Source organism: Sturnira hondurensis, unplaced genomic scaffold (genome assembly GCF_014824575.4).
Source record: "Sturnira hondurensis isolate 20B ecotype Veracruz unplaced genomic scaffold, ASM1482457v3 Scaffold0013063, whole genome shotgun sequence".
Lineage (NCBI taxonomy): Eukaryota > Metazoa > Chordata > Mammalia > Chiroptera > Phyllostomidae > Sturnira > Sturnira hondurensis.
This window is the reverse complement of record NW_028085694.1, coordinates 5,383,959-5,397,122: the sequence shown is the minus strand read 5'-3', so window position 1 is coordinate 5,397,122 and position 13,164 is coordinate 5,383,959.

The following is a 13,164-nucleotide window of genomic DNA, read 5'->3' as shown; positions in this document are numbered from 1 at the left end:
TGGAAAAAGGTAATCATATAAGAGTGGTAGTCCTGTGGCAATTTTCTTAGTATTCCTTTTTCTGCTGATTGAAGATTCTTTATCTTATCCTGGACTTTACTCCCTAGAACACAATGGCTCAGAAACCATCTCTGCAGCTTGCAAATGCCCAGGGGCACAGAGGTTGAATTGCTCCTTGGCTTCCAGTTCCTGGAATAACTGCTTTCCACAAGCATTAATCACTTAAGCCTATTAACTATGACTGAAACTAAAATCTTTAACTCTTCAGTTCCCCTGTCACTTTCTTTCCCTGGCCTATTGCTATTCATGTGGAAGATCTCTTTGGGGGGAGAAGTTAGGGGACAAAGAGCATCCCCATGCGACTCCTGCACATGCTCTTGAATGACAGCTTCCTTAAGCATTAACTCCTAGGGATAACATCTAGGTCTCAGTTGTGTTTCAGCTTCAGACCCAGAAAAGTAGCAAAACCAAACAAGTGATGTCACGGCTGACATTAGCAGCTGCATTGACTAATGACACCCTACCCTGGTGCCAACCAATCAGTGGAGACCAGGACCCTAAAAGGACACACTTGGAAAGCTGACAAATATTTTATTGAGATCCTCCTTTGGGACTTCCCCTAAACCCCCCACCCTTACAAGCCCTTAGGACAAAGGACTCAGTGTACTGTTCCTTTTGAGAGCACACCTGAGCCTTTCTCATCTTTCTCCTTTTCCCCTGAGGTGTATTACCTTTACCTTTCTCTCTCCTAAGCTCCAAGGGCCCCTTCTTTTATCTCTGTAACTTATTTCCTGGGCCCATTTCCTTTATGAATTACCCCTTCTACCTCTTGAGTTTCTAAATAAATTTCTCTTATAGTTTAAGTCTCGCTTCTGAATTATTTCTTAGCCAAACTTCAAGTACCAGTGTTGCTGAACTGAGAGGTTCAATTGCTGGTAATATTCTGGTGCCATGTTTGTGGCCAACATGTATTCAATCAGTCAACAATTATTTCTTTAGCAATTTCTATAGTCTGTATACTGTCATCTTTCTCATCAGACTATACCTGAAACTCCACATAAACACTCATTGCTTTAAATCCTGTTTAATTTTCAATAGTGTTACCTTGAAGTAAAATATTCCTGAAAGTCATCTGATTAGTAGATATTTATTTTTTGTAATAGCTGGGTCTGAGTGAATGTGTGAAGAAGCAAATTCTTTCTTAAAGAGTCTGTACTGAATCATAACTGCTATGGGTGGATTTTTAGATTAAGATATGATGATTAGCTGGTTGGATAGCAAGAAGATAATTAAATGGTATTTGCTCAAGGGTGCTGAGATTCATGGTTATTTGTGGGCTGGGTAAAGTCTTATGTTCACAAAAGCAAAACAAAAAAAATAAGAAGCCCAATTCCCATGATTAGCCAGACAAAGAAAGTTCGCAAATGAAAGGAGAGAAAATGAAACATCAAGGGACAGAGAAATAGAAGGGAGATGGCCAAATACAACACTGCTCACTTTAACATCGTGCTTAGAGTTTGCTCCTATCAAGGTCCTTAATGAAAAACACTTGTAGGAAGAAAAGAATAACAAAAATACTTCTTATATGTCATTTAATTTAAATCCCATAATATCTCTGTAAGGTCAGTGCCAATATCAGGCCCACGGAAAATTTAATGATGAAGACCTGGATCCCAAGTCCTTAAAACTTGATCCAGCCACTAACTGTCCATGTATTACTCGGTGTCCAAATGCTTTAAGGGCAACATTTACAATAAGCAAAGATACACATTTTATTTATAGCTCAAGTCTGTGCCCCATATCTGGGCTTGACATATTGCCTTAATGAGGCTTAGACTTTTGAGGAGCCATCATCTCCCCTCTTTATAGCCCGAGTCTAATGCTGCCTTGAGAATTCTATTTCAATCTAGTTTCCTTTTGATATATGGGTGGGGAGTCATCCCAAATCCCCACTGCTGACCTAACCAGTAAGCCATAGTAAATATAAACGTGGAAATAAAAAGATGTTGTCTAGATCTATGATGATGGTTTGATTACATCATAAAAAGATTCCTCATCAGCATTGTATGTGTGTTTTCAGAGTTCTATTTTATCCTTCTTTTCTTATGTTGGTTTTCCCTTAACAGGCTGGGGCCAGTAATGACATTAGACTGCCAAGGAAATCTGACAGTTCCCAATAGAATATGTGATTGGCAAATAAAAAACTGAGGCTCAGAGAGGTGAAATAGCTTGGCCAAAGTCATGCAACTAACCTTGGACTCTGGTCTGAGTCCAAAGCCTGTACTCTTTGTACTATCATACTGTATAGGAAGGACATAGTGAGTATTGTTTGCAAATTTTAAAGGTGAGTTTCTAAGATTTCTCAAGTAAAACATAGGATTACCCCACAAAGATGGCTATTTATAGCATTGCTTATCAATCTAGACTAAAGAATCTGATTGCTAGGGGGAGGGTAGGTGAGGGGAAGTGGAGCGTATAGTGGGGATAAATGGTGATGGGAGGAGACTTGATTTGGGGTTGTGAGCACATAATATAGTGTACAGTTGATGTGTTGTAGAACTGTGCACCTGAAACTTGTATAATTTTGTTAACCAGTGTCACCCCAATAAATTTGATTTTAAAAGATGTTCATTTATAACATTGTTCATCAGTCCAAAATGTAAAGAATTGGAATAGTTTATAATCTGTATAACTTCCAATGTTTATTGTTCTCATAATGTTTACCAGATACAGACATACCAACTTTACATGGATCATTCCATGTTAATCCTGGAGGTAAATCACCTCCAGCAAATCTTGCAGATAAAATCGGAATTTGGAGAGAGTGCCAAAGTAATGTATTGAGGGTCATGCAGATGAGGACTAAGTTCTGTTCAGGAGCTTTCTTATATTAAGTAGTTTGGATTTTTTTTTTTGAGAGCTTGCCATACTTTACTAGCTGTCCATCAACACATGACATTAATAAGGCTCTCAAAAATCCCACTAAATTAATACCAAAGATTAAATCAACAGAACTTCATCAACATTTTCTCTAAATTATTCTACAAACTTTAGTAAAAGCAAGAGGAGGCAATCTAATAATGAGATTTCCAAATATATACACAAAGTTCATTTCAAGGTAAATGTAAGAGCAAACTTCAATCAATATTTTATAATTTGCCAGTAAAATAGCAGGCATTATGCTACACAAGGAAACAATAATGAATAAACCTCACAATTTTATAAAGTTTTCTGAGAAATTAACCATCAATAAGAGTTAATAAATATATTCGAAAGACATATGAAATATGCGATGTCATAGTAATTAAAAAGATATATAAATATCTATAAATATCAACATAGATATATTTTTAAAACCTGTTGTTTACAACAAAATAGTATATTTATGTAAATTTGCAATGTATGTACTGCAATTGTGTATTATTGTTAATGAAGGTGTGTGTGTGTGTAAGAATTAGGAGTGAATTTGGAATACGTAAATCTAACTCATGACAGTAATTCATTTAGGGCTGGAGGCCGATGTACTAGGTATAGACATCACAGTGGACTCAGCAAGAAGAAAACACTAGAAGGACATAAAATTAAATGTTAATTAATTATCAGTTGTGGATCAGTTAGTTTGCTATAGTATTACTTACCCTTCTATGAGTATGTATGAATTTTTTTTCTAACCAAAAATTTTAGGTAACTATAAACTATAAAAGGAAAATATAACAGTGGTTCCTGCCTAAATTGACAAGTTAGGAAAATATCTATAGAAAAAGTAATGCTTAAATTGAGACCTAACGGATGATAACAATTTTTCTAATATAAAAAAAAAGTGTATTTTGCCCTGGCTGGTGTAGCTCAGTGGATTGAGCGCGGGCCTGTGAACCAGAGCATCACGGTTTGATTCCCAGTCAGGGCACATGCCTGGGTTGCAGGCCAGTTCCCAGCAGGAGACTCACGAGAGGCAACCATACATTGATATTTCTCTCCCTCTCTCCTTCCCTTCTGCTCTAAAGATACATAAATAAAATCTTTTTAAAAAAATGTATTCCAAGTAAACAAATAGCATATTCAAAAGCCTGGGATGAGAAAAATCTTAGTTTGTGTAGGGATTTCTCCTGAGAAATCCAACCCCAGTTTAGGCTCAGACATTGAGAAAAGGAGCATGGAGAGGCAGCAGGGACTCGAAAACTATTCAGTGGCTTAAGAGGCCCAGTACTGCTTGCCACTTGGCCTTGTTCTTGGCCACACTCACTACGAAAGTTGAACATGGGATCTCTTTGCTGGTTGTTGCAGGCACAAACAGCACCTGTGAGTAAATTGGGGCTATGTTCCAGCTGACACTAATACTAGATGATTTTCTCTACTTTAAGATTGAGTCTAGTAACTAATACATGAAGGAATGCTTCTTTCTGTACATAAATACAATTCTGCCAGTATACAGGCAAAGGGACATTTTACTAGAAGGTAAATTTATTTTACTTTTTGCTTTCTAATATATTATAAACACCCTTTTCTCCACTCACAAATTGTGGGAAATTGACGTAACTCTACACTCAACCCTGATTTGTCCTTGACAAAATAATAAATTTAAGTGATAGTTGCCTGAGTTCAAAGATTTAGTTTTTGACCCTAAGACAGATCCACACTCTCTGGCCCACCTCTGGACAATGCCATCATGTTACAATTCGAGATTTTCAAACTGATTCACAAATCTTGAATTATCTGAAAATGCTTGCTAACATTTTGAGAAATGGTGTATAAAGGGATTAGTGTTTAAGTGTTTTATAAAATCTCTGGTTTAAAGAAAATTCTAATTGCTATAGAGATATTGAGATTTAGAAAATCATTTACACAGAGTAAATGTAATAACACACCATTAAAAAACAAATTGATATATTCTTTGGGAACTTTCCTCTGAACTACGCAAGTAAAATTCTTTCTAATAGGGTCCAGCCCCCATCCTCTCATATAGGAAGGGACTGTATAACAATCGAGGGGATGTTGGATTGGCATCAATGGCAGGCTTCCGAGAATGAGACAACTTTAAACTAAAAGCAAAGATCTCTGCATTTTCAAAATGCCTTAGCAATACTCAAGGATACTTGATAGCCATTGGTTCCAGAATGTCACTTAGTGTGGAGTTAAAGGTGAGCTACCCTCTTTTTCTCTATGCACTCTCAACCCTTAATGACATCAGAAGTGAGGATGCTTCCACATCAAGCACTTCTTCAGTTCTCAGTGAACACAGATGAGGTGTCCTACAATTTAACCCTATTCAGACACTGCCTGTCTAGAGTTAGGGCTGATGCTACAGGGTACGGTGTCCGTCCCACAAAACTGTTTCTCATCTCAAGTGCCAATCATAAGTCCCAGATTGTCACCTATAATTCTGACCCACAGCTATAAATCGGAGTGCCTCCAAACCACGACTTATATTCAATAATTTTCTAGAGAGGCTAGACAACTCCTAAAAGCAGTTTGCTTATCAAATTACCAGTTCATTATAAAAGGACACAACTCAGGAACTGGAAGATGGAAGTGATGCATAGTGCAAGGTTTGGGGAAGGGGCGGGGAGCTTCCATGCCCTCTCCCTGTGCTCCACCTGCTCCCAGCACCTACCGTGTTTAGCAACCGAAAGCTCTCTGAACCTTATTGTCTAGAATTTTCATGGAGGTTCCATTACTTAGACATGATTAATTAAATCTTTTGTTCTTGGTGATTGAACTTGGTCTGCAGTCCCTCTGCCCTCCCGAGAGGTCTGGTGGTAGCGCCAGAAGTTCCAACCCTTTAATCATAGGGTTGATTCCTCTGGCAACCAGCTCCCATTCTCCAAGAGTCACCTCATTAGCATACACTCTGATATGGTTGAAAGGGGCTCATTATGAATAACAAAAGATGCTCCTATTGCCTCTATACTCAGAAATTCCAAGAGTTTTAGGATTTCTGTTCCAGGAGCCAGGGAAGAAGGCCAAATATATATTTCTTATTAGATAACAATATTACAGGAGTTTAAAGAACAGTAAGCTCTTTGAACACATACTATCGTGTAAATGGAACATTGAAAAATGGAAGTTAGCCAAAAAATTTTATCTTCGGACTTTTGTCTACAATAACTTATAACCTCAATGTTGAGTCAGTACAGCTTCTTCATTTAATAGCTATTCCTTTCTCCCCAGGGACAATTATGTATCTATCAGAAGCATATGTTCATGATATAGTCTTTCCTACAAGTCAGCCAGGCAACGACTCAGCTAGCTGCCTGCTAAGCAGCCCAGCACCAACAAATAGACAAGTCACACATAGTAACTACTCTGTTCACTTAGCTTTTATTGAATATAAGTTCACTCAAAGTAGAACATCAACATACATTGACATTCTACTCACACTGTAACAATCTCTGAGACATATAACACACACACACAGCAATCAATGGGGTTGAAACCCGAGTCCCAGAGCCTCAGTCTGTAGGTCCGAGAGACAGCACAGTGGGCAAGGGAGTTGTCAGCATCTTGCAAGGAAGGATTTCCGGAGCCAGGTGGGCAGCAGGGCAGATGAAGTCCCCAGTTCAACAGGGCAGAGCCTCCGGGGGCCGATGCCCAGGTTGATGTGTGTGGCACGGAGCAGCATGCGGATGTGTGGAGCTCGGCTCTCTCGGCGGTGGTCTGGAACCTGCCTCAGTTATACCTGGAGAGTGGTGCACTCCACCCTGCTGGGTCTTTTAATAAGTGTCTTGGCCCCCTGCTGGCAAGTGTGGAATTTGCCCAGGAGTCTATCTATAGGGGGTCTCACTCTGCAGACATAGCTATTCTAAGCCCATGTGCAGATATGTTAGGTGTATCTCCTTGCCAGATGTGTCTGCTGTGACTTAAGGAGTTTCCGTCTTGAGCCAAAGCGTCATGGCTGACTGCCAGCCATTTTGTTGACACGAGTGACTCCATGTTGTTGTATATACTTTATGTTGTCTTGACTGGACAAGTGTCCTTTTATCGGTCATGTTCTCCACAATATCTCACCACAAAGTGTGTGTAGTATGAATGTTGCCCCTGAGAGATCAGAAGTGCAAACCAATTTTTTCCATTTTGCTATCCTTCAGCCCAATATGTATATTTCCCTAGGTTAAAAACATTTCATCGTAATTTCACTAAATTCTGATTGAAACATTGAAACATTATAGGTATCTAAATTATCCCATATTTCTCCTGAGCCTCTGAAAGAAGATGTTTATCTACCTACCGAGATTTGGCGGAGAAAAGTGGCTCAACTAGGAAATGTGGAGCCAGACTACTTAGGCTTTAACCTTGCTTCTGTCACTTAACAGCTGTGTGACTTTGGGTAAGTTGCCTGACCTCTCCGATTCTTAGTTCTTTATGTGCAAAATTAGTATAATAGAAACAATAGTGATGTCTCCTCCTCACAGTATTGTTATGATAATTAGTCAGTACTTGGAAAGTACTTAAGATTCCCAGAAAGTAGTAATAGAGATATTTGATGTATAATCTGATCTTGGATAGGTCTTAGATGTCTGTATACATCTCTCTATATATACATATTTTAAATGTTCTTCATTATCTTCCTTTCAAATTGGTCCTTCTGCCTTACCTATGCCATTAAATGACTATACCCCTTACTCAAGTTGATTAAGGAATACCTTCAATGTCTTGACTTCCCCTCAACTTTCCACCCACAAACCTTTTAAAAGGTAACGTTGCCATTCATCCATCAAGAGGTTGAGTCTATTTCCCTTTCCTGAATCTTAACAGGTTCTGCAATCTGCTTTGATGAAAAGAATGTGACAGAAGTGACAGAGTGTGACCTCTCAGCTTAGACCTTAAGAGGGCTCATATCTTCCAATTTTCCTTTCTTTGAAACATGTCACCATGTAGAGAGGCTTGCACTGAATTACTGAGTGATCAGTGACCGTGCACAGAGAGGCAGAGAGAGGTCACAGGATGGAAAACCAAAGTGAACCAAAGTGCTCAGCGGACAGCCTGCACTGAGTCCTCAGACATGCCAGTGAGGGCGTCCTGAATTTTCTGACCTTTGTTAAGTCATTTCAGCTGACACCTTGTGAAGCAAAAATGCACGGTTTCTTCTTCACCATGGATGAATTCTTGGCACAGAGATATTTGAGCAATAGAGATAGTTTTACTGTTGTTTTAAACCACAAAGTTTTGGGGATAGTTTGTTTATAGAAAACTAAAATTGTCACCAAGTGCCATCCATAACCTTTGAATATCTGTCAAGTTTATCTATCTCTTTTCATCTCTGCTACTCTCCAAGGTCATGTCTTTATCTCTGTCAAATATTATGGCATTATATCATAACTGGCATCTGAGTTTTTCAATTCCAGCCTGTGTTAGTTTGGTCGCTACTGTATAATAATTATATTCTTTAAAATATCAATACAGTTATGTTACTACTCCTCTTAAAATACTTATGTGGGCTTTATACTCCTAAGTATGGCTTATAAAATCCTTCAAAAACTAGCCCAGTTTTTTTTCTTTTTCAGTGTCGCTGTCTTTTTGGAACTCTATGCTTTAACTAGAAAAAAGTTCCTGAAAATGTTAGGGCCTGTCCTTCTCTAAATGAAATCCTATTCATCATTTAGCTCTCAGTTTGGAAGTGTCAGTCTAACTATTTCTTCCTGTTCTTGTCATTTCTCTAGGAAAGGATTCCTCATTACTGAAGACTGGACTGGAACTGTTGGTGGTTACCTCTATTAGGATACTCTCCTCCATAATAAAACGTTCTGTTTATTTGCCAATTCTCACTGCATCCTAAGGATTTGAAAGTAGTTGACGTTTTATTCATGGTTGTTATCTCTAGTGACTACCTGAGTACTTGACAACTGATAAAGTTAAAAAACCATTATTAATGAATGAATGATATTCTACCACTTTTCAGACAATGTAATAATTATTCTACAATACCCTAGAAAAATAACCATCAGACGTATTTTAGAACTTGGGGATTCGTATGTGCATTTGTATGGTATGGGGCAGGGAGAAAGGTAAGGACAGCACCAACTGAAGTCTCGGTCTCAGGCCATTCCCAGACTTTGACAGAGGAGACTTGCCAGTCTGGGGAAGCCCAGAGTCCTCGTTGTGGCACTGGTGTCCTGAAGTCTCCTGTGGTTATTGCAGAATATGCAGATATCGCAAATTCAAACCAAAGTGTCAGCAGGACTGATTGGTTTTGCAGGGCTGTAAGGGAGAGTCCATTTTCTCGCTTGCTTCAGCTTCAATGAGCTACACACAGTCTTTGGCTCTTGGCCCATGTCCTCCATCTTCAAAGTCAAGACTGTTGCATTTCACTTACTACATTTCTGCAGTCATTTCTCGCTCTGTCTCTGACCACATTCAGAAAGGTTTCTTGGATTTTAAGGATTTATGTGGTTAAATTGAACCTACCTAAATAATCCAGAATAACCTCCTGATCACCCATATTTACCAACCAACTTGCACTCATTTTTCATCCCTGTCACCACAAACTCCTTGGTTTAAAACTACATATTTACGGTGGGGATGTCAGCATGGAAGATGCCAGCTTCCTCCCCAACAAAAAATTAGACAGTTATTCATGAACATGAATAGCCCTGGAAGGCTCAAGAGACCAATTAAGAACCCACAAAACAGAAAATTTAAAAAGGAGAATAACTGCCACATAGAAGTGAACACTAGGGAGATTGGCTTACTGGAGATGTCTGGAGACAGCTAGGAACAAGGGGTGGGGGCTCTTTGAATCAGCTTGTGGTGGGTGCCATCACAGTTCTGTTCCATGAAAGACCCTGGCATCTTTTTTCATGGAGAATTTCAACAATGCCAGTCACAGGCATCCCACAGCTTTCATAGCAGAAGTCCCTATAGTACTAATTGTTGCAGACCCCAGTAGCTCACTCTGTAAAGGACAGCAGCAGCTTTTGTCACTGAGATAATAATCAATAGCCATCATTGCAATATGACTCTTGGAGTGGAAGATGCTGCTGACCTCTCCACCCCCAGAAGGAGGTATTATTGCTCCACCCTGGGACCAAAGCTGTCAGTGCCCCAGTCCTGCACATGCCCCAGACCCAGAGCCAAAGATGTTCTATTGGAACCTGCATTACAAACTCAGGTTCTGTGGCTGTTTCCTGTGCATCCATGTCTCAGGCACAGGACCTGTATTACTTCCAAAAATCACCATATCACAAAGAAAGATAGCAAGAAAGGCAGAAACACACACACACACACACACACACACACACACACAACCTTACAAAACAGTTAACAAGATGACCTTAACAAGTCCTTACCTATCAATAATTACCCTAAAGGTGTATGGATTAAATCCTTCGATCAAAAGACATAAAGTGGGTGAATAGAATTTTAAAAAAAGAAAAGCAAGACCCAATTATATACCACCTACAAGAGGTTCACTTCAGCTCTAAGGAAACTCATAGGCTGAAAGTGAAGGAATAGAAAAATATATTCCAAACAAATGGAAACCCCAAACCAGCAGTGGTAAAGATGATTGATATGGACATAACAGGTTTTAAGTCAAAAAACTGTGACAGTAAACAACTAATAAAGATAAAGGGGTCAGTTCATGAAAAAGATATAATAATTATAAATATATGCAAACATTCTTCAGAATGAATCATATGTTAGGGCACAAAAAAGCTTTAACAAGTTGAAGAAGATGAAAATTACATTTAGCGTCTTTTATGACTAAATGGTAGAAAACAGGAACAGAAGGAAAGCTGGAAAATTCAGATATATAAAAATTAAACAATGCATTCCTGAACAATCAATGAGCCAAAGATGAGACCAGAAGAAGAATTTACCTTGAGGTAAACAAAAATGGCTACAAAACATACCAAAACATATGGAATACAGAAAAGGCAGTTCTAACAGGGAAGTTTACAGTTATAAATGCCTACCTAAAGAATAAGAAAGACCTCAAATGGACAACCTAAATAACTAGATCAAGAAGAAAAAACTAAGTTCACATTTAGCAGAAGGAAGGGAATAACCACCCAGCACAGAAAATCCCAGAACCAGGTAGTGTCTCTGGCGAATTCTACTAAACATTTGAAGAAAAATTAATGCCAATATTTTTACACTCTTTTAAAAAATTGATAAAGAAGGAACACTTCCAAACTTATTCTAAAAGGTCCTCATTAGTCAGATTACAAAGCTAGACAAGAACACTACAAGAAAAGAAAATCATAGGTCAATATTTTTTATAAATGTAGGTGCAAAAATCCTTGACAAAATACTAGAAAACTGAAATAAAAATCACATTAAAGTGATTATACATCATAATCAAGTGGAATTTATCCCTGGTATGATTCAACATATGCCGATCAATTAATGTAATACACTACATTAACAGAATAAAGATAAAACATATACCTTTTAATAGCTGCAGCAAAATCATTTGATAAATTTAATATTCTTCTATGATAAAAACTGTCAATAAATCAAGTGTAGGTTGAATAAATATCAATATAAAAATGGCTATATATTGACAAGCCTACAGCTAACATCATGCTCAATGGTGAAAAGCTGAATGCTTTTTCTCTCAAATCAAGATGTTCAACCTTGTGACTTCTATCTAGTATAGTACTGGAAATTATAGCCATAGCAATTAGGCAAGAAAAAGGCATCCACATTGGTACGAAAGAAGAAAAAATGTTTCCTTTTTTGCAGATGACATGATCTTTTAGATAGAAAACACCTAAGACTCCACAAAAAATGGTTAGAACTAATAAATTCAATGATGTTTCAGAATATAAATCAGTAATGTTTCTATACACTAACAATGAACTATTGATAAAAAAGAATTAAGAAAACAATCACATTCCCAACAGAGTAAAAAACAGTTAAATACTTAGGAATAAATTTAACCAAAGATGGTGAAAGATCTGTAGACTGAAAAATGTAAGACATTGATAAAAGAAATTGAAGAAGACACAGATTAATGAAAGCTATCTGTATTCTTGGATTGGAAGTATTAATATTATTAAGATATTATATATTATTTTGTGTATACCCAAAGTAGTCTACACATTCAGTGCAGTTCTTATCAAAATTCCAAACGTGTTTTTCACACACAAAAAAGCAATTTGAAAGTTCAGCAATCACAAGGTGAGGAGAATCTGAAGACAAGTAAGTCAGGAACAGTGACGATCAGAAAATATGTTCAGAAGAGGAACTTTCAGTTTTTATTCTGGCAGTTAGCAAAGGTCTTAATAAAAGGAGATATTTGGATAAGACCTAGAGGAAGTGAAGAACCAAGGCTAGTGGTTATTTTGGTGAAGAAAAACAAACAAATGCAAATCATAAGCATGTTAGATATGAGCTCATGGAAAGTCTAAACAAGGCAAACAAAAATATATGTGGAGTGATTTACTTATGTGTATTTAAATACATAAACATATTTTGAAAGGAAGCACGTTAAACACAGAAACCAATTACTATCCTGTAGAAAGAACTGGGATTTAGCAATTATATGTGAGGTACATGTACATGTGTGCCTATGTGAGATGGGGATGACAATAAAAGGAGGCTTAACATTTTTCTCACATACTTTTATTTTATTTTTATAATAAGAGAAAGTTGCCCTGGCTAGTGTAGCTTAGTGGATTGAGCGCAGGCCTGTGAACCACATGATCGAGGTTCAATTCCCAGTCAGGGCACATGCCTGGGTTGCAGGCCAATTCCCAGCAGGGAACTCACGAGAGGCACCCACGCACTGATATTTCTCCCCTTCTCTCCTTCCCTTCCCCTCTAAAGAAAAATAAATAAAATTTTTAAAAAAAGAGAAAGTTTATTTAGAAAGAGAGACAGAAGTGTCATTAGAAGAAATGGGCTCCCGAAACAAATTACGGAACCAAAAGCAGGGCCCTTGGGCATGTTCCATAGAGAAAGCCATTTCTTTTTATTATAATTTAAGAATGTGCTTGTGTATTGCTGATGTAATAAATAAAATTATTTGTGGAAAAATGTTTGGAAAACATCAAAGCAAATCACAGGTTATAGTGCTTATGTCAACATAAGCACTATACTAGTTGTGTTATGCATTTGCACACCAGCACATTTTAAAGTTTTCACAGAAACTTGGTCTCAACATTTTCTACAACATTTTTATTAACAGTAAAATGAAATCCATTCAAAAGTATAAAGCTATAG